Genomic DNA, 23,793 nt, shown 5'->3' with positions numbered 1-23,793 from the left:
AATTTAGACTTTAAATCCTTTCTGAGAGTAGAAAATCATGCCCTTCTTTTCTCAAAGGAAACTGAAGGCTTTATGAGTTCCTTGGACATCAAATATAATTTTGATACTTGATACTTCAATGAGGGAGAAATGTTCTGCTTAGATTTCCTTTGAAATTCACATTTGATATAAAACTCAAGTCTAAAAATGTTTTTAACATAAATAAATTTATAGCCAGCCAGCTCTGGAAGAACATGCAAATATATCAAAATACAACCCTATGGCTCCCCAGTTTTCTCTTTCTCTGGTACTGGCATGGAGAAGATATTTTGATTTTTTTATTTAAATAAAGGAGCAGTGGCTAAAAAGAGGCATTGAGTACAGATTCAAATGAACAGAACTGATGAAGTGGAAATGAATATGCTTGAATTAATCATAATGCTTTAATCAGGGTTTTCTAATGCTAGTTAATTGCATCCACAAAATATAGAAGCAAATGAGCTTGGTGAGTGTAAAAGGGAGACTCAGAGACTTTGAATAGGATCCTGTTCTGAACAAGAGTGGTGTGGAAAAATTGACCAATTGCCACTGAAGCTGTTGTGTGCCCAAGCTGAATAAGCTTGGTAACAGTCGACTCAATTAAATTATAGGTCTAAATTAAACTTATATGATAAGGCTACCATATTAAATTTCATTTGTTTTTCTAAGTAATTCCATTCCCAAGAGACACTAGACATCTCTCATGACTGAAAATAAATTATCTTTCTTTTCCAGTGTGGTTTCCATTAATTTAATTCTACTGCATAATAATTAAAACAGTTAGGCCTCTGTGGCATTGAAATATCTATGTGTTCAATGTGATTGCTGTCCCCAAGAACATCAGAGTAGGGGATTCTATGAACTTGCTCCTCCTTCAGAAACATCACTCTGGTCTCTTTGACGGGACCAAAAGTTTTTATCACTGATCTTCCTCTTTGGCTTAGCACATAAATGATCTTAATTTTACCCTGCCTGTGTGACATAAAGGGCCATATCTTAAAACACTGTATTTGTTATTGACAACAAACCATTTGGATAATGAAAAACAATCTTCTTTTTTTTTTTTTTTTCCAGCAACATACTTATTCAACTCCATGGCAAAGACTCTGGTGAAAATATGTTATTAGCATTTATAACCTCCAATATCTCTGCAACTTCTGTTTCCACACTGACTTGCCTTAACATCTGAGTCCTTGAGAGTCAGCTTGTTCTGAGAAAAGCCAACTCTTAATTAGAACATGAAGTTTTTAATCAACAAACGTCTAAACTTTCTGAATCCCTTATGAATCTTAAGCCTTCTGATCTTTGAGGCTGATAGCAATGGTTTTATAACCCCAATTTTTAATATTGGGTTTCCTCCCAATCAATACTTCTTTATGCTAAAAAACAGAGTGTATTCTAGGGAGGAATTCTGGGAAGACTGTTTCCTTAATCACCCATGTGCTTGCTCTTGTCCCTCTAATAAGCTTTTTTTGGTCATCTTAATTCTAAACAACTAAGACCCTCTTACTGTAGTGCCCTACAGTTTAAGACAGAATTCTATGAAGGAGTATTTTATATTAAGTGGCAAGGAGTGATAACAGGAGTGATAACAGTGATAACAGGTGATAACAGTGATAACTTCTCTAAACCTGTTTCCTAATCTGTAAATCTACACTTAATGTTATCTCTTCAGAGAAAAGTCATAAGATCAAAATAAAAATAAAATTTTCATAATACATGAAAAAGAACTGAGAAAAGTAACTTCCTTTTTCCCATTTCACTCATTTACAATATTAGTAATAACAACAGGTAATGAGACAGATCATTTTCAAACATAGCTGCGACAATTCCTCCCATGTTTTGCAACATAACTCTGAAGCTAATCCCATCAATTTGTGGAGCATAGTTTTCCCAACTTTACATAGCTGGCCTTGTGACTTACTTTGGTCAAAAGAATGTTGCAGATGACTTCTAAAGCTGGATCATATGAAGCTTTGCAGGTTTTGTTTTCACACTCTCAGAATGATGTCCTGAGGCTATCATTCCATGATGAAAGTTGGGAGGATGGCCACATGGAGATATCCAGATGTCCCAGTTATCTCAACAGAGTCCAGCCCTCAGTTGATTCTCTAACAGATTGCACTCATGAGTGATCCCAGGTGAGACTGCTCAACCAATAGCCAGGATTATGGAAAATAATAAACTGTTTTTTAAAAGCTATGAAGCTTTAGGATAGTTTGTTTTATGGAAATAGATAATCAATAGAATTATTTGTGGTAAGCATTAGCAGTGAACAATAAGAAGACCCTTGCTTCATAAGTGTATATTGTAGTATCAAAGGTTACTAAAATGGTATTATAATTGAAATGTATCTTATGCACTTTGTATTTATGTTATATAAAGGGATGACATGTAAAAGCATGAGTTAAGTAATTTGCTGATTGTTGTCTGTGATGCGTAGTAGGAAACATACTGGAGTTAATGGCCAAATTTTTGAATGCTTACTACGTAACAGGTTTACAGGTATTTGTACATGTATTAATTCATTAAATATGTACAATAATCAGTAAATATGATATATACTATTCTTACTCCCAATTTGCTTAAAAGGAACTTGCACAGAGAGGATGATAGCTTTAGCTAAATTCACATAGATAGTAAACATTGGAGTTGGATTTCCAACTCAAGCAGTCTAGCTCCGGAGTCTACACCCTTAACTGCTACACACTGTTGGAATAGGGAAACTACTTTAATTACACAGAAATTCTCACACTTAAAATTATTAGGTAATTTGGGGGAAAGTTAATTTTTATTATAATGTATGAGATAAAAAAAATAAGGCAGATTAGGCCAGTAAATCTCTTAACACTTCCCATTGAATTTTCAAGGATGGATATAGAGATTTTTAGTTGTTTTTTAAGCATCAATCAGACTTTTCCTCAAGGTAGTAAATATAGTAGGAATTATATTTATTTGAAATAGGCAAATGGCACTGGACATCATTACACCAGAGATTAAATTAATTAAATTATTGTTCTAAATAGAGAAATATTTAATGCATTTATTTTTATCACTAATATTTTGTTACCTATAAACCTATAAAATGTTCACACTTATTTTATCTACACTGTAACCTATTGATTATTTTGATTAGAGCACAGTACTTACTTCTATCTTAACATGAGTTGGAATTCAGCTCCCCTGAATTTTTCAGGACCATGGAGAGAAACCACCCCATCTGTGCTGATGATTTGCCTGCACAACCTGACGGCGAGCTACTAAATAACTGGACTTAACTGTGACCCTGCTAGGGAGGAAAAATCTGCTGAATTATAACCTTCAGTAATGGGAATCAGGAACACTGAGTATGTGAATACGTTCCTTAGGTAATTCTGAACATCAGCCAAGTATGGACCACCTGACCTATTTGTTTTATGGAAATAGATAATCAATAGAATTATTTGTGGTGTGTGTGTGTGTGTGTGTATATATATATGTGTGTGTCTGTGTGTGTGTGTGTGTATATGTGTATGTGTGTGTGTGTGTGTGTGTGTATAGATATATATGTAAAATATTGGAATACTACCTTACCTGTACAGCCCCTCTTAACTATCCAATGTTGTGGAGTTGCTCAAGAAAATTATTATTTTTTAATCTAATTATGAAATTTAAAAAGGAAGTTCTTGAGGTTTATATTCAGGGTCTTGCCTTCTAGTTTATGGTTCTACCTGTTTGGTTATCCTTTTCCCTTAACTCAGGGACTTATTCCATGTTATACTCATCTATTTTAACCTACTCCTGAATATACTAAGATGAGCAATTCATGAACAATTGACATAAACTGGAAATTTACAGAAGAGGATTAAAAATGGCCAAAAATCTAGAAAACATTAAAAGATGTTCAACCTCATGGATTATTAGATAAATGAAAAAGTTAAAAATTTTGTAACCCATCAGCTGCGTAAGAAGCTTGAGTTTTCTAATGTTAGCAAGGATGAAATAATATTGACATTTTCAGTCACTTCTGGGCATCAAACAAACACTGATATTTTTCTGACCTATACCCATCTCCTATCACTTTCTGTTGCCTACCTCAATTTAGAGACTAGAAATGTAAATTCTAATTTTCCCAGCATTCTTTGCAGCTATTATGATTATATAACACAGTCTAGTCAATAAACATATAAAAAATTCTGCTGTGGAGGTATCTGGGAAATTGAGTATTTATTGATAAGAAAGCAGAATTGTAGTAAATGTCTCCTGTCTCTGCTTTGTTATGTTTTGAACATAGACATGATACTTGGAGGAATGGCTTTCATCTTGTCATCATAAAGAAAAGACCAAGGAACTTGCAGATATGCAGCTATAATATTTTTAGGTTATTGAACAAATGCCAGCAACTACCCACATACTATTTTCTGAGACAAATAAACCATCATTTATTTAGATTACTTTTAATTTGAACTTTTTGTTACTTAAAGAATTCCTAACAGATACAATGGGATTATAAATTTATGCAATGTATTTGGAAGGTAATTTGACATAATCTATCAAATTTAAAATGCACTAAGTATTATTAGTGCAGTTTTATGTCTGTAGTATGAGTTTGTCCTAAGGATATATTAATCCATGTATACAAAAAATATATATGCATATAGATATGCATAAATATATAATGAATAAACATCATTTAAACATTCTTACAAAAGCAAATAATTATAAATTGTAAATAAGTTGTATGTTCACCATTAAGAAGAATGGTTAAATAAAACATGGGTACTATGCAGCTATTAAAATAAGAGTAACCCCACACACAAAGAAAGGTCATCAAAATTCAGTGCTATTTTTAAAAATACATTTGAGAACAATATGTATAATATAGCCCCATTTATAAAGGAGAAAATATATGTGCGTAGATATAAGCTTACATATGAAACTTTGAGAATGGTTATTTTTTACATGGGAGAAGAGTAAGATTTTCAGTGTTCTTTCTAATTCTCAGTACAATTTGTATCTTGGGTTAATGAATATACAATAACATATTAACATGCTAATAAACTCATATAAACACTTGATAATAGCTTGAATGTTCACCTTTCCCATGAGAATTTGGGTTTCAAATAGTAACTAAAGGAATTGACTGAAGGTCCAGGTAAGCAAGGGAGAAATATGATATGTGTCTCTAAAACCATGCAGTATAGGTGGCCACTTTTTATCTAGTTGCAAATTAGTCTTTCTCCCATAGTGTTTGGCATTAAATGGATGAAAGATAGATCTTCAGAAAAAAGTACAGTTTTTATGAATACAATAATAAAATATATTTACAATTAACAAATCCATGAAGTTAGTATAGAAATCTGTAAGTGAATAGTGGATTTTTACAATTGTCACAATGTTTATCATAATATCTAACATATATTGAGCACTTGCTAGGCCCCTGACGTGATGTAATCATTTTATATGCACTACCTCATTTAATTCTTTAAACAAGATATGAGATAGGTTCTATTATTTCTCCATTTTAAAATAGTTAGTTGCTCTTAGAGAACTTAAGTAATTTAGCCAATTAAGTAATATAACTAGCATGGAATTCTCTCCTAGGTCTCTATGACTCTGGAATTCAAATTGTTAATTATTCTTCTATACAGATTCCAAAAACATTAAACATTGTATATGACATAGAGGGTGGGCTTTTATATAAGTCCCATGTTGACAAGTATATTGTTTCTGTTGTGCAATGTTATATCACTAGAACTAGGGATAAAGTATATATTTGGTTTATATTTGCCAAACATTTATGTGTTTTATATACACATAAATGAAAGGCTAATGATCTGCATGTAAAATTAACTCCTTTGTCTTCACAAAACCAGATCACCTCTCAGGATGCTATTAAGTGGTTTCCTTCTTTGAGTATTTGGCTGGAAAGATCTCTTAAGATACTTCCTGTTTAATAATTTTAACATTCTAGGAAATGTTGTTTATTAGTTCTAGAGAAATAGCCCATAACAAAAGATTAACTAAATTTTTCCAAAACTAAAGACTAACTGGATTTTCCCTCATGAATGGAGAGAGTCCAAGTGGAACAGTGCTGAAAAACAGCCTCAAAACAGTATGTTCCCCTTTGCATCCTTCTTTGGGTCATAAAGAAACATGCTGAGAGTGCTGACTTTGAAGAGCTCCCAAGATAGCTTTCCAGATGACCTCTTGGTCACAAGGACCTGTTATTTTGAAAGTCATAAGTACCATGGAGAGCAAAGGGAGTGACTAGAATTTCCATTCTTGATTGGTGCATTATTCTGAGAAGAGCTGGATACAGATCATTCAGCCTCAGAGGGAGGGAGCACAACTCCTGTTGTTGCCTAATTTACAAATCCTAAATCTAATTAATCTTTCAGAACTCTAACGAACTTCCCAAACTGAAGAAAATAAGAATTTCTATATTTGTGACAAGAAAATAATAAAGGAAAATCTGGAATTTATGTGTCAGTGCACACTGAGATTATGCACAGTGCCTGCTACTAACAGATTAATTTTTCTAATGCATAGTTGGGGGAAAATTAAACCATTTCTCTGCTTAAGCACACTGCTTATGTGTCTCACTTCTTAAACTCATTAGCATTGAATTCTGAGCCCTTTACTTGGCTCTGTCTAGCATTATCTCTCACCACTATGCTATATCAATTCTTTGGTCCAGACAAAACAAGTTATTAGCCTCTATTCTAAAGTGAATTTCAAGGCACAACATTAACACCTAGCATTTATCAAGCATTTACTATGTGCTAAATATTCTGCTAAATGCTTTATGTAGGTTATCTCACTTAACCTCTTGACTCTATGAGGTAAATCCCATTTTATAGATAAAGATATTGAGGTATACAGAGGGTAAGTACCTGGCCCAAGTTCACACAGCTGTTAGTGGTAAACTGGAACTTAAACTTCAGCAGTTTAACTCCCCATTGCTTTAACTATTACCTTCCTCTCATAGAAATAAAATGGTCTAGACCCTTAGTTTTATTCTTTGGCCAACATATGGCATTGCAATAATAAGATGAGTAGACTATCTTTTTCCTATCTCAAGAAGTTGGAAGATTTATAGATATCATGTGAATTTAGTTCATTCAATCATTTGGCAAGTGTTTAATGAGTACCTCCTATGTGTAGGCACTGTTTTAGGCACTGAAGATACATTAGTGAAGAAAATAGAAATCCTTGACTTCATGTAACCTATATTTTAGTACATTGTAGTTCCTCATATTTTACCAAAGGGACCCAAGTCAGTCTGGGTGGCATAGAAAAGCTTTTGTCCTTGGCAAGGGACAAGCAGACATATACCTAACTTTTCTCTTTCTTGGAGTCTGATCACTCAGACAAAGAGACATAGTTTATGGAGGTGAAAATGAGGTTTAATAACCAAGAGCTACTAATCTTTCATATTACAGGGGCCATCTGGGAAAGGTAGCAGAAAGTGGGTCAGGAGGTGACTGTGGTACACTAAAGAGTACTTATGCATTCTATAAAGGCAAGCCCTTCTCAGCTGTCATGGGCTGTCACCATCCTGGAATGTAGACTAGTGTTGTAAAGCTACCAGTATTTCAAGAGAAGACAGAAATCTCATTTTTTCGGTGAGTGAAATATTTAATTTTTTAAATTTTGGAAAATTAATTTGAAGTAAAAACAACAAAATACAAACCCCAAAACTCTGTGTCAATTTAAAATGACCATCTATTTTAAGGCTCAATAATGTGTCACAAATACTGCAAGATTTCACTTATATGGGGTATTTAAACTAGTCAAACTCATAGAATCCAAATTTAGAATTATAGTTGCCAGGGACTAAGGGGAAAAGAGAATGGGGTATTACTAATCAATGGGAATGAAGTCTCAATTATGCAAGGAGAATGATTTCTAGAGCTCTGTTGTACAACATTACTCTAAAGTTAACAATATTGTATCATACACTTAAAAATTTGTTAAGAGGGTAGAAATCATAGTGTTTTTACCACAATAGAAAGTTGTATCTTACTGTGTGTGTGTGTGTGTGTGTGTGTGTGTGTGTGTTGAGGTGGGGTAATTAGAAAGGTTCTAGCAGTTAGCACTGTGATTGTTCTAGAAGAATGTATCACCAGAGGCTTCTATCTAAACCTAGTAGAATATAGAATGTAGGAGGCCAGGGACCTTGCAAAAGATCCTTAAAAAAAAAAAAAAAAAAAGGACAGAAGAAATGAAATCACTACAAAAAGAGGTGCAAGGAAAATTTGACAAAAGAATCAGGAGCAATGTCAAAATCAGCATGTATCTTTTTGCAATAACATCACATAAAATTTATTTCAGCCAATGCCACTTCCCTTCAGGCTCTCTGCAGCTTGCTGACTTGCTCTGAGATAGAGAACAAGCAGGTCATTTCTTCTTTGTCCTGGAGCTTTAGTGGGGACAAACTTTTCCTTTGAAACTTCAGAGACAGGAATAAAGAAAGCCTGAGCTGGCAAAGGAGAAGTTCTACTTCACCTGTCCATTGGTCAGGATCTTGGGCACTGCTGTTCTCTTGGCATGGATTATTGTATCTATTATCTATCTATCTATCTATTTATCTATCTATCTATCTATCTATCATCTATCATCTATCTCTATCACCTGTGTATTTATGTGTCAACAACATTTAACATGAGATCTACCAACTTAACAAAATTTTTAAATGTTTTTATTTATTTATTTTGAGAGAAAGAGAGCACAAGTGGGAGAGAGGGGAAGAGAGAGAGGAGATGATTTGTCATCTATTGCAATTGTAGTTAGCATAAGTTTTGGTCATTAATTTAACTGAAAAAAAATTTTTTTTTATTTTTTAAAAGTGTATTTATTTATTTTGAGACAGAAAGAGAGCACGAGCTGGGAAGGTACAGAGAGGGAAAGAGAATCCCAAGCAGGCTCTGGGCTTGTCAGTACAGAACCTGATGTGAGGCTCGATCCCATGAACCATGAAATCATGACCTGAGTCAAAATCAAGAGTCAGACACTTACTGTCTCAGCTACCCAGGCATCCCTGAAACATTTATTTTTATAAAAGCTTCAAAAATAAAGTCATATGCATATTTTAATGAGAAAAAAAAAGGTCTTGTTCAAGACACATCGCTATTTCCTTGGCCAAAAATGTTAATGTTCTCAAGTAGCAAGATCATTGACCAGTACCCTACTGAAATATAAGTAGTAATCACTATCATCCAGAGTCTTAACAGATTCCCTGGTAGTTTATAAGGTTCAGTGTTTTTAGGCTCTTGAATTTTGATAGAATGCATCAGTTTTGATACAATGCATCATTTTTTATTTTTGATAGAAAAAATTAGTTAATTGTATTCAAAGTTACCATAAGACACATTCAAAAATCTAAATAGTTTTATGGAAACATAATCCATATACTATATAATTCACTCACTTAGTACAAATTAATGTTTTTTTTATTATATTCACAGAGGTTTGAAACCATCCCTACAATCTAAGATTAGAACATTTTCATCACCATCAAAAGAAACTCTGTACCTAGCAGAACAATCACTTCCCCACCCCCTGCCTTCACCTAGCCCCCAGAAACCATGAATCAGTTTTCTGTCTCTGTGGATTTTCCTATTCTGGATATTTCATATAGAAAGGAACATACATTATGTGGTCTTTTGAGTCTGGCTTCTTTCAATTAGCATAAGTTTTCAAGTTTTATTCATGTATTAGTATTTTATTCTTTTTATAGTTAAATAATATCCCATTGTATGCACATACCACATTTTGCTTATCTATTCATCCACTTACGGACATTTTATTTGTTTCCACTTTTTGGCTATTATGGTGCTGTGAACATTCATGTAAAAGTTTTTGTGTGAACATATGTTTTTAATTTTTTTGAGTATATACTTAAGAGTAGAATAGTAATTGTATAGTAGAATGAATATAGTAATATAGGAGAATATGGTAAGATAGTAAATAGTAATATAGTAGAACAAGTAGCCAAGATATGGAAGCAACCCAAGTGTCCATTAATAGATGAATGGATAAAGAAAATGTGATATGTATATATACAATGGAATACTACTCAACCATAAGGCATATTTGATATCAGCTCAGCCACCCGTATAACCCCCAGATGCAAAAGACTTCCATCCTGCTAATTATCCCTTACATTTATATTACATTTAAGATTTACTGAATGTTCTCAAGTATATGATCTCATCCAAACCTAATGACAATCTGGCAGGTATAATGTACCTCATCGTGATTGATTTTTGATAGAAAATCAATCTGACTTTGAGAGGCTAAAGGACTTGCCTTGGGCCACATGGGTGTTGGAGTTAGACCTTGAACTCATGACTTCTGACTCTAGATTCAGGGTTATTTTCATTGCCCCAGGCTACTGTGAGACCTTATTTATCTTTTCATCCTGACACTGCCTTTTGCTTGTCATCATATATAAAGCCATGGTACATTCTGCCATAGAAATCACTTTAAAATGTATCAATGTGCTTTTAAATGCCACTTGGATCATTTTTCTACCACCTAGAAGCTAAGTAATGAAAATTAAAAAACCCACAAGGACTTTGTGAAGACTCCAGCATATTTATTGGTTATAATTTAGTTTGGATATATACTATTCTCCAGTCATCTAATCAATAAAAAGTGTTTAAAATAACTGATTAATAGATAAACATATTGGCATTTCAACCTAGTTACTGACTGGCCTAGATTGAGTATTTGGCCTAGTTATAGTGTAGTAGTCATTAAAGTGCTCACAAAAATTCTACCAGAAAATGTATTCAATGATCCATCTGTGTTTGGTAAAGAGGAAATTATACAAATTTAGGAAAGTACATGAAGGAAAGATTTAAGAGCATGAACTCTAGAGTCAGGGAGACCTGGGTTTGAGTCCAAACTAAGCTCTAAGCCATTTACTAGCTGTATGTCTTTAAGCAAATGCTTAGCCTTTCTAAACCTCAGTGTCCTCATCCATAAAATACAGATGACAATTTCTCCTACCTTGAATGTTTATTGTGGGTATTAAATGAGTCAATTCAAGTAATGGAATTATAGCATTAGCTAGTATATCAAAAATTTCAGGAAATAAGTGTTAATTACTGTTATGGTTATTATTATTTATTATCTCTAATTTAAGTTCCCTCATTATTTTCTTCAACCATAAAGAATGGTTAAAGAACCTATTCAGCTCCTTGTCTTGGTATCAATTTTTTTCGAAAATTTTTTTAAAAGTTTATTTATTTTTGAGAGGAAGAGATAGTGTGAGCAGGAGAGGGGCAGAGAGAGAGAGAGAGGGAGACACAGAATGCGAAACAGGTTCTAGACTCTGAGCTGTCAGCACAGAGCCCATCGCAGGGCTCAAACTCATCGGCGGTGAGATAATGACCTCGGCTGAAGACGGACGCCCAGCTGACTGAGGCACCCAGGCGCTCCATGTTGGTACCAAAGTTAATGGGATAATTCAGAGAAAGCATTTATCACTCAGTGATTTGCAGAGCCTAAACACTTAATAAATATCCCCTACTATATTAGACACCTCCTGTGCCCCATCTCGTATCTTCTTGGCTTGTCTTCTACTCCAGTCATTGCTAGGCAACTTACTTCATGTTGAAGCAGCCTCATAGCACCTCACCCACCTTAACCACAGCTGCGTTGTGTTTCTCACTTTCTGAGCCTTGATTTTTTTTTTTTTGAGCCTTGATTTACTATGTGGCAGAGTTGAGGGATATGTATATATATGTGTGTGTGTGTGTGTATATATATATATATACACACACACACACATATATATATATATACACACACATATATATATATATACACACACACATACATATACATATGTATATGTATATATATATATATGTATGAATCTGTATATATATATGTATGAATCTTTTAGCACTGGTGTATGTGCAAATATGGAAATTTAAGAGAGTTAACACCCCCCAGGGAGCTTCCCAATGAAGGATTGAAGGTGGTAGACAACCCTGTCTTCTTCCATCCCTCAGGTGGACAGTGTAGTTGCATTTTATATAGCTCTTCAGAGGTCTTTGCAGGATTGAGCCAAGTTTCCCACAGCAGTGGCAGCTAGATAACACATCTTTCCTCTCATACCCAATTTTAATCCTTCCAATCCCCAACTGCTGTTTCCTGGGATCACTTTCTAAATAAGCTACTCGCACAGAAGTGCTTGTCTCCAGTTGTGCTTTCAGGGGAACACAGAATTTTATAATATGTGGCATGAACCCTACTGAAGTAAATAAACCTTGTCTTTTAGGTTCTTTCTTCTAATAATTATATTAAGGGCTTTTCAAAAAAAATTTTTTTTCAACATTTTTTAATTTATTTTTGGGACAGAGAGAGACAGAGCATGAACGGGGGAGGGGCAGAGAGAGAGGGAGACACAGAATCTGAAACAGGCTCCAGGCTCTGAGCCATCAGCCCCAGAGCCTGACGCGGGGCTCGAACTCACGGACCGCGAGATCGTGACCTGGCTGAAGTCGGACGCTTTAACCGACTGCGCCACCCAGGCGCCCCGAGGGCTTTTCATAGTATAAGGAGAAGACTGTTAAAATGGATCTTGAAGGTAATTTACACTAATCTGTTAAATGTTTCTAGACTCTCTTTCAATGATCGTAAGTAGTATTTTAGCCCAGGGGTTGGCAAACTTTTTCTGCAAAGGGACTGATAGTAAACATTTTTTGGCTTTGCAGGCCTGGTGTTCTCTGTTGAAACTACTTGACTCCATTGTTATAGCACAAAAGCAGTCAAAGATGATAAGGAAATGAATGGGTATGGCTGTGTTTCAATAAATCTTTATTTACATGTGGCAGGTCTAGATTTGCAATATAGAGATGGTATAATTTCAACATTTTTAGGCAGATATGTTAAAAAGTTGTTAAGTTTTTTAAATTTAATTTTTTGTTTATTTATTTTTGAGAGAGATAGAGCGTGAGTGGGGGAGGGGCAGAGGAAGAAGGAGACACAGAATCTGAAGCTGGCTCCAGACTCTGAGCTTGTCAGCATAGAGCCCCATGAGGGATCCGAACTGGAACCATGAGATCATGACCTGACCTGAAGTCAGATACTTAACCAACTGAGCCACCCAGTCTCCCCTAATAAATTATTAAGTTTTTTAAGTGCTAAAGATGTTTGTCTCAAAACATTTACTTTTTGAGTAAACAAAACAATAACTGTAAATGTCTTCATATATTTCATCCTTCTTCCCCCTCCTCCACCAACCCCGGCCCCTCATGCAGGTAAACTGACTCTCGGAAAGGTCCAAGTTGAAATCTGATTCACTGATAATAATTGCATTCATGAGTGCCTACTCTGTCTCAGGCTTGTAGTAAGTCCTTTTATGCCTTAGTTCATTTATTTTGAAAAGAAACTGAGGTTAAAGAGGCTGTAGGCAATCTGCCTATCTCCTCACAGCAAGTAACTGACAAAGTGAGAGTCAGACCCAACTCCATCTCTAAAGTACACCCTCTTAGGACCACAGGATGGTTTATAGTATATTTGTAAAGCTAATAGTACTATTTGATGGTGTAGCAAGTTATATTTAGATATATGAAGTCTAAACCAGGAGTGGAGACAAAAATGAGCATGGCTAAGAAAACTATATCTACCATTCTCTGTCAAAATATTTAACATGTTTTAGCAGTAAATAGCCAATTGCACAACTTTAAAAATATCTAAAATATGTTAGTGCTGTCATGTAGAACACAGTCTTAGTTATGCTGTAGTAATTTTTTAAATTGGATTTTCATTGTTAGCTCCTTGGGATTAGTCCAAGAATGAAGCAAAGCATGAAATTTTATATATGGACATTTACATCATTCATATCCATACTAAGAATGTATTTACAGCAGTTGACAACTGTCACTGCATTAGCAGCTAATTAGAAGGGCAATAAATTTAAAAAAAAAGAACAATCTGCTCTATAATTTACGAGGACTTAGCTTTATGTACTAGTTTTTTTTATGATATACTAGTTCTTTACTTGTATAAATAATATAGACTTTCTGGCTAAACAACAAGCAACTATTTTTATGGCATTTAAAATATTCAACTTATTTAAACTAAAACAACAACAACAACAACAACAACAACAACAACATTTCATCCATGTCTCCCATCACCCACCCTCTGCTCTGGCAATCACGTCTGTTCTCTGTCTATGAGCTATGAGCTTGGTCTTGTTTTTGTTGGTGTTTTTCTTTCTCCCCTCCCCCTCCCTGCCTTTTTAAAGATTCCACATATAAGAAGAATAGGTCATACAGTATTTGTCTTTGTTTGCCTTATCTCACTTAGCAAAAGGCCCTCAAGTTCTATCCGTATTGTTGCAAATAGCAAGATTTCATTCTTTTTTATGGCTAAATACTATTCCATGTATATATACCACATCTTCTTTATACATTCATCCATAGATGGGCCCTTAGGTTGTTGGCATACCTTGGCCATTGTAAATAATGCTGCAATGAATGGGGGGGCATATATATCTTTTTAAGTTAGTGTTCTCATTTTCTTTGGATAAATACCCAGAAACTGAAGTGTTGGATCATATGATAGTTCTTTTTTCAATTTTTTTTTTAATCTCCATACTGTTTTCCATAGTGACTGGACCAATCTACATTCCTACCAACAGTGCATAAGGGTTCCCTTTTCTCTACATCTTTGCCAACACTTTTTATTTCCTGTCTTTTTAAAAACTTTTTTTTTAAGTTTATTTTTGAGACAGAGAGAGAGTGCAGGAGGGGCAGAGAGAGAGGGACAGAGAGAAAATTCCAAGCAGGTTTCACACCAACAGCATAGAGCCTGACATGGAGCTTCAACTCACAAACCATGAGATAATTACCTGAGCCAAAACCAAGAGTCAGATACTCAACCCAGTCAGACAAGAAGGTGCCACCCCTTGTCTTTTTGATAGTAGCCAGTGTAACAGGTATCAGGTGATATCTCATTGTGGCTTTGGTTTTTATTTTCCTGGTGATTAATAATGTTGAGCATCTTTCCATGTACCTGTTGGCTATCCATATGTCTTCTTAGAAAAAATGTCTATTCATATGTGCCTATTTTTAATTGGATTGCTTATTTTATTATTATTATTTTATTATTATTATTTTCTATTGAATTATAGAGTTCTTTATATATTTTGGATATTAACCCCTTATCAGATATGACTTACAAATAATTTCTCCCATTCAGTAGTTTGCTTTGTCATTTTGTTGATGTTTGCTGTGCAGAAGCTTTTTAGTTTGATGTAAACACACTTTTTCTTCTTACTTTTGTTACTTTTTTTGTTTTATGGGTCAGATACAAAAAAACATTGTCAAGACCTATGTCCAGGAGCTCATTGCCTGTGAAGGAAGCTGTTTTTGAACATTGTAAATGATCGCAGGTTTTAATCACTGTTTAAATAAAAGAAAGATAGCAATAAAGATTAAGTGCCACAAATCTAAGTGGACAAACCATTGTTATTGGATTTCTATAGACACTACCTTCAATCCACATTGAACTGTTATACTGCCAGACCAAAGGGATGCACAGCTGGGGTGGGAGTCTATAGCTGATTCTAGATAAACATTAAGTTCAGCCATGGAACAGAGAATGTGAAGGCAAATGAAGAACAAAGCAGAGTGCTCCTTTGCCATTTGCCATTTGGTCTTTGAAGTGGAAGAAGGATAAGCTAACCATTACATAACATATGAGGTTTGGTTTGAACTGAAAATTTGAACAAACTCCAAATCTCAGAAAAACAGCAAAATGGGTAGCTGGATTCAGTCACATTGTGACCAGAACAACAACAACAATAGGGGTGAAATGTCTTCTTGAAATGTCTTCTTAAATGTCGTCTTGAAAAAGAAGATCTGCACGTAAAGGGGAATATAGACTAGGAGACGATAAATTCGTTTGAAGAAATATAGAAATATGGATAATTTTTTCTTGAACTACAAGATTTTCATATTGCTTTGCCCTCTTACAAATTATCCAAGAAATAATCTTCACCATTTCTAGATCAGATTTTAAGACTTGGTCTGTGTTAAAGCATCTAAAATCAGTATGAACTCATGAACTCAATTGTTCATTCATTTATTCAACAAATAGAAATCTTCAGTTTGTTGCCCTTCTCATCACAACTTTAAAATTTTGTTTTAGTATACATATCATCTTTAGTGCACATACCCAGGTGATATGGGTGGGTTGCACCACTATCCCCTAACTTCAAGAGTGTCCCAGGTCAACTTAAGCCAATCAACATAATCCATATACCTTGACACCAAGGTTGATTCAGGAATGGGTTAGCATAGCCAGTTAAAACATAAGAAGATACTGGGCATCTTGGAAACGGGATTTTCCTCTCTCTTCCATGGCAGCAACTAGAAGAGATTCTTTGTCTCTCTGGTGGTGTTATATTAAGATGGGGACCCCGGAAACACTGAAGCCATTATGCTGCCAAGAGAAGACACATGGGTTCAATGGGTTTGAACCACTGAATCAGGCTCTTCCCCAGTCAGAACATTTTCTGGAGATTTTGGTTTTGTGACTTAATGAACTCTCTTTATTGCTTAAGTCTGTTTGATCTGGGTTTATTTTTGTCACTTATTTATAAGAATGTTTGTAGAGTAAAAGTACATTGTGTCAGGTTCTAAAGAACCAAGACAAGTAAAACTATGCTCTGTTTTCAGGAGAAATCCTATGTCATGGAAATACAACTTCTGAGCTGTTGTATTGATAAAGACCCAGATACTTTCAGGTAAGAGACTGGAGCACTAGAAGAAGTTTCCTGAATAAGTTTTTAAAAAGGGAAATTATAAGAGAAAAGAAAAGAAAGAAATATTTTCCAGGGTGGGGCAAGATACAGAAATGAATAACAAAAGCCTGTGCTACCCCCATGCATAGATAGAAAAATAAACCAAAAAAATCACCTGAAAGTTTGAAAAGTTTATCTGATGCAAATCAAACCAGTTTCTATGGAAAATTCATGTGTGTGTACACACACACACACACACACACACACACACACACACACTGAAGGCTTATCGTGCAGAATTGAGGATATTTGGGTAATGTCCACAGCCTCTTAGAGCATAGAGCATGCTCCTTCCTCCTATGAATAATAGTGAACGAGATGTCTGTCCAGAATTAATCAGATTGGTGTCAAGGATGAGTTACAAACCCAGCAACATCTAAGGTATCAACTGTGTTATCCTTATCCTTAAGAACAATTTAAGTCGTTAAAAATAGATTGACTGTATTTTGAGCTCATAGCTATATTCAATTACATCTGCTGTCACAGAAAAAGTAGCTGAGATTCTTAACCTTTCTTTTTCAAAAGAGTAAAAGCGCCTCCTGGCAAGACCAGGAATGGTTCTTTTTACTTAACACAGAATTGAGATTTATGGTGTTAGGTTATATAAAAGAAAAAGGAAAATAAATGTATTTGTCTTCTGGCTATAAAGAATGATCTCTTGTGGATTTAGCTTTGGACTTCTACACACAAAATAGGTATGTGTGTTACAGAACATAAAACTCAAACTCTAATGTGCATACACATCACGTGGGAATCATATTGAAATGCAGATTCAGATTCAGGAGGTCTAAGTTGGGCCTTAGATCTGCATTTTTGACAAGATCCCCAATGATGCTGGTGCTTCCAGGTCCATGGACCATACTTTCAGAAGCAAAGATGTAGAGTGAAGAGCTGAGTTACATAGGATGCAAGAAGTCTAGGTCTAGTTCCAGCTCCATCCTTAAACAGTTGTGAGACCTTGCTACTATCACTTAGACTTTGAATACTCCTCATATATAAAATGATGAAGTTGGATTCAGTCATTTCAAGATCCGTGACAAACCTAATCCAACAGGAAAAGGAGGTTTTATATATTATGTATGGTGTTTTAAAATCTTCTCTATATACTTTTCTTTGCTCTTTTCCCTCATGGAAGGTGTCATCTACCACACCAGCAACATGACTATTGTCCTTGGCTCTTCTCTCTCCACCACTTCCCTATATTCAGTCAATCATCAAGTATCATCCAGTTCCTTACTAAATAATTGTAGCCTCTTTCATTTTGTTACTCCCACTGGTACAACTAAAATTCAAGTAACTATCATCTTCCATTTGACCACACTGTAACAGTCTTCTAAAAAGTTTCTATATCCCTTATGTCTCCCTTCCAATCTATTGTTCATTTATTCAGGAAATGGATATTTTTTAATAGTCTGCCTAGTGATATTTCCTGTCTTCTGGGTGTAATTTTTTCTTACACTGCAGCACACCTCTCCTCCTGTCCTTTCAGCCATGTGGTTAGGTGGGTTCCACCTTTGTTCTCATTCCAATATTGAATTTATATACAATCACCTCCAGCCCCTGTATGAAATCTTTCAGAATCTAACTTCCCGCTTTTTGTTAGGATATGGACTGCAGTCTCTATCATGAAACAGGCCATGCATGAACTCACTCTTGTCCTCTCTCTCTCCCTCTCTTCCCTCTTGCTCTCACATTTTAGTCACACTGGACTCTAAGTTATTTAAAAGCATCATGCTCTTTCTCATCTCAGCTTCTTTGTGCTTGCTCTTCCTTCAGCCTGTATATTTACTCTCCTCCTCCCTGAATCACTGAATCCCCACTGGTGAATTATTTTGCTGAGCCCAGCTAAAATGTCACTTCCTGATTCCCAAGGTTAATTTAGGTCAGGACTCTGAGATTAAATGTGCCAGAATGTATGTGCACTAGACCTTCATAATGCTTAGTAACACACTTTTAAATATTTGTCTAATGTCTGTTTTCACCAGTCGACTACATGCTTGATGAGGACAGGTAACCCATCTTCCTTATACAGGGCTGGGTTTGAGAATATTTGCAACAATTACTAACAGAACTCAAATGGAGAAACTACAGATAACAGTTTGGCTTCCCAACTCTGTAAAGTCCAGGTTTTATAGAATATTGGGCAATTCTTGGCTACTTTGGACTCCCTGCCTCCAATTTCTCTTTATGTCAATCTTTCCTTGCATTACTAGCACTTTAAACCAGAGCCCTAGTCATCTTAATACTCTGCTCAAAAGTTACTTTATGGTTCATTATTGCCTATGGAGTAATCCAAAAACTCATAGGCTTAATTCAAGTTTCTCCAAAAACTGTCCTATGTACTGCCCAGGCAAATATTCTAATATCTAACCAAATGGAATAATTAGCTGTCTTCCAAATCCCTCTTACATTCCCAGGTTCCATGATTTTCTTTCTAATATGCTCCTTTTCTAGAATATTTCTATACACATGGCTCAACATAAATTCCATTTCATTATTAGTCTTTTTTATACACCCTGGATTAAAAATAATCTCTTCCTCCTTTACATTATTTTAGTAGCTCATCTGTCCTTTCATGCTGGAGGTTTAAAGGAGTCTAATCACCCTTATTCTTTTGTCCCAGTTCTAGCCTCTGAAATGTACACAGGAAGCCAAAAGGGGTAATTAGTAAATGAGGCTTAAAAGCTCATAAATAACAAATATTTCTAGATAGTTAAATATGACTTAGACCTAAGGGCCGTGCTATTACTCCACACCTTCCCAAATCTACATCCCATGTGGAAAAAGTTAAGTCTGCTGAGAAGATGCCTATATAGCCAGCTAATTCAAAATTGTAACTTCCTTCATAAACTCATTCAGGAAAATGACTTAAAGGAGCACTGTGCAATAGATATATAATGCAAATTTCCTATACAGTTTTAAAGTTTTTAGTAACTACATAAAAATTCCAAAGAACAAAATTAATTTTAATAACATATTTAATTTGATCTAATATACCCAAGGCATTATCATTTTAGCAGGTAATCAATATAAATATTACTGATAAGATAATTTGCTTTTTTTTGTCATAATGAATCTGGTATGTATTTTTTAAAAAATTATTTTAAATATTTATTTTTGAAAGAGAGAGACAGAGACAGAGACAGAGTGTGAGTGGGGGAGGGCAGAGAGAGAGGGAGATACAGAATCTGAAGCAGGCACCAAGCTCTGAGCTGTCTTTACAGAGCCCGGGGTGGGGCCCTGGCTTACAGACCATGAGATCATGACCTGAAGTGGGACGCTTAACCAACTGAGCCACCCAGGTGCCCCATCTGGTATGTATTTTACACTTAAAAGATATCTCAGTGCTCAGTAATCGATTTGAAGCTAGTGGCTATTAGCAAAGCCTGAGAGAAATACATAGGCCACCACTGCCTTTTAAAAAACAAATTTTATTTTGAACTAATTATAGACTCAGAAGACATTGCAAAGAAATAAAGAATAAGCTTCTAGGAACCCTTCATCCTGTCTTCCCTAATGTTGATATCTTTATAATTATAGTACAATAGCAAAACCAGGACATTATGCTGGTCCACCATTGCCTTTTAAAAGCAGTGGACCTTTCCACCCTGAATACCCAAATTCTATGAGATCAGCACTGGATAGGTTCTTTTTCCCACAAGGAAAGATAAGTAATAAATGAAGAGATGGGATAAAGTTGTTCACTCCAATATTGCTTTCTTCTAGAGTGTGGATCAGAAGTCACCTTCCACCTGTGAAAGGGAGAATTTTTCCCTCTACCCACACTAGTATGTTACACTCTGCCTCATTTTAGAGTTAATCATTTCTCATTATACTTTTACTGAAAAGGTGATAAGATCCTGGGATGTAGGGAAACTTATTCTTTTCAATATCTTCCACACATACAATGGCTTACATAGAGAAGATGCTCAGTGAGTATTTATTGAGGTGGTTTCTTTAATCCAATTGTTACGTGAAAGGCATCCATTATTCACATTTTCAAGCTAGTCAACTGTTATATGCCTAAAAGGGAAATGACATGACCTTTGAATAGGTTTGAAGAATGGCTTTTCTCAGGCAAGAAAGATTTATAGGCCACACAGTAAATTAGCCAATAGGGAATAGTCTATCGATCTAGAGATACAAGCCATTTTCCTTACTTGGTTTTAATTAGAAATAAGTCTTTGAGGACTTGTCATCCATTCTATGTTTTTTTTTTTTCTGAGTGTATCATCTCCATACTTCAAAAAGAGAAAATCAGAGATGTAAAGACCTCCCAGCCATACTAGCCTACATGATTATTCAGCTAATAATTGGTGTACAGATACAAACCAATGTTTTCTCTGTCCAATTTTTTACAGTCTAGATGTGTTGAATGAGTTCCAAGAGTTACTAACTTCAAATAGATTAAAATACAAATACCTCATATGTGTGATTAGCTATATTTTTAGATCCAGACAAGGCTAGGAACATGGCAGAGATCAATAAACATATGTTGAATTAATGAACAAATGAATGAATGATATGCTCATTTGGGATCACTTTTGAGTAAGTGTAGGATCTAAGGGTAGGTTGTCTGAATTGGAAGGGTATTAAGTAATTTATAAAAGTGTTATTAGAACTCACCAGGAAATGCCACCAGTTTCTCAGTATCTCTTGTCAACAGCCCTCCAAGGGCCTATGGCAAAAAACGTGAGTATATCTAGAGCCAATCATTCTCACTTTCCCTGTTTTTATCCAGGAATATCTGTATGTTAGAGCTTCAAGTTCTGGTCATCACTGTCTTCTAGGAATGCTCAAAGTCTACACAATAAACAGCAGCATGCCTTTAGATCTTTGTTTACTATTTATTTAGATATATCTCCCACCTACCAACCAGCCCCTCCTCTACTCTTTGACAGAAACCAAAGCATTACCTTTGATTTTCCCTTTTTACTTATGCCCCATATCTAATTTAATAGAAAATCCTATTGATTTTGACTCTAAAATGTCACTGAAATCTGTGCATTTCTCTTTCATGAAGCCATAATCCATATCTTAGATTGTAACTCCAATAATGCCCAGGGTAGCCTCCACATTTCCACTCCTGCAGCTGTCCATTTGAAAGCTGAAGGTGGGTCATGTTACTTCTCTATTCCAAATCCTTCAACGTCCTCTCACTCTTAATGAACTATATCTCTGATATGACTTCAAAGATCTTGAATGATTTTACCCAGTCTGCTTCTCTAGGCTCATCTCTGCCACTCTCTCCTCATGTACCATACCCGAGCCACACTGGGCTTCCTTCAGATGTCTAAAAGTAACAAGATTTTCCTCTTCATGTCCTTTACACATGGTGTTCCCTCTGATTGAAAGTGTCCACTGCCCCTCCCTCTTTCATCAGCTGATGCCCATTTATCCTTCAAAATTCCGCTTAAATGTAACTTCTTCTGACTGCTTAATTCGGATTAGAACTCTTTTATGATTCCATCCACATGTCACATTTCTTCTTTATGACATTCATTGTAACTATAACTTCTTGTTTAGTATCCTGTTCCCTTGTTTACTGTAATTGCCACAAGGACAGGTTCTGTAAATGTCTACCTAATGCCTACCTAGTGCCTAACACAATGCCTACCTAATACAATACCTGGTCAATTTTGGATGCTCAGTAATTATTTATCAAAGAAATGGTGTATGTTCTCATCATTTTCAGTGCTCATTTTACTTTTCCTTTCACAGACCCCAATTCGCTTCATCCCACGACTTTTCTATCTTCATGAATAAATTATTAACAATCTTTACATGCAGTGAGGTGGGAAACATGCCATTGTTGGAAGCTGGAGGGTTTGCCTGGGGAAACATGTTTGTCTGGTGTAACAAAAAGAGTGCTGAACAGGGAGGTGCAATTGCAAGTTTTAATGCCAGAGTTAACCATCAAGTAGCTATATAAACTTCAGCTAGTTCCTTCCTTGCTCCAGGTCTTAATTTACTTTTGCGTAAACTGCACAGTAGGGAAACTTTAAATGACCACCCAGGGCTAATGTTCTATGTTTAAGGGCTTCCCCAAAGCAAACCATGATAGTTGGCCCTTCAATTATAAACAGTGAAATACACAAAAGTTTTAAAAATAAAGTATAACTGCCTTTTGGTTAATCTAAGGAAAATATTGATCTTTCTGGAAAAAAGGAATATGTGTACATGGATGACCATGACAAATTTGCTTAGAAGTTAAGCAAGCATTGCTTCAAACTAAATTTACAGATATTTCTAAGACTATCTCTCTAGGCAAATTTTCAGTCACTGAAGTTTGGCGTTTCTTTCTTTTCACCCTTATATTTGCTCTCTTTTTGCTCAGTCACTTATAGGTGTGTGGATCTACTTTCCATTTTGGTGTAAAAATCTCATTTTTTTTTTCAATTGACATGAAATAGTACTTATCCAGCATATAGGAAAATTCCAAAAGGAATTAACAGGCTTACTAATTATGTAATAATATTAATAATGGTTAACACATATTGAACACTTACTAGATGTCAGGCATTGCTGTCAATACTTTACTTCTTAATTTCACTGATCTCCTTGATTAGCTTCTACTCCAGACTGTTTTTCCTTATTTCTTAAACACCTATACACGTTCCTACAGCTGAACCTTTTCTAACATCATGTCTTCTCTCTGATTCATCTATGGATAAATAATTTGTTCCTTTTTTTAAAAAGAAAATTATAAACTTTAATTTTTTTTTAGAATAGTTTTGGGTTCACAGCAAAATTGAGTGGACAGTAAAGAGAGCTCCCATATACCCACTGCTGCCCACACATGCACAGGCTCTCCCACTATCAACACCCCACACCGAGCGGTTCATTACCACTGATGAACCTACATTGACATATTATTATCATCTAAAGTACATAGCTTACATTACGGCTCACCTCTGGTGTTATACATTTTGTGGTTTTTGACAAAGAGCTAATGACATGTG

The 23,793-nt window shown here is 35.3% G+C and overlaps 1 long non-coding RNA gene across 1 annotated transcript; it reads right to left on the bottom strand.

Moving 5' to 3' along the window:
- Nucleotides 1-20,432: 20,432 nt before the first annotated feature.
- On the bottom strand, nt 20,433-22,689 carry LOC123385140. Its single transcript, XR_006597302.1, has 3 exons — nt 22,096-22,689; nt 21,458-21,634; nt 20,433-20,854 (listed from the first exon to the last, which is right to left on the bottom strand). It is a non-coding gene; the product is annotated as an uncharacterized LOC123385140 (long non-coding RNA).
- Between the last annotated feature and the right edge of the window lie 1,104 nt (nt 22,690-23,793).

The sequence above is a fragment of the Felis catus genome, chromosome A1, assembly GCF_018350175.1.
Source record: "Felis catus isolate Fca126 chromosome A1, F.catus_Fca126_mat1.0, whole genome shotgun sequence".
NCBI classification, from domain to species: Eukaryota; Metazoa; Chordata; class Mammalia; order Carnivora; family Felidae; genus Felis; species Felis catus.
The sequence above is the reverse complement of the archived record's forward strand: the minus strand, read 5'-3'. Positions and strand labels throughout refer to the sequence as shown.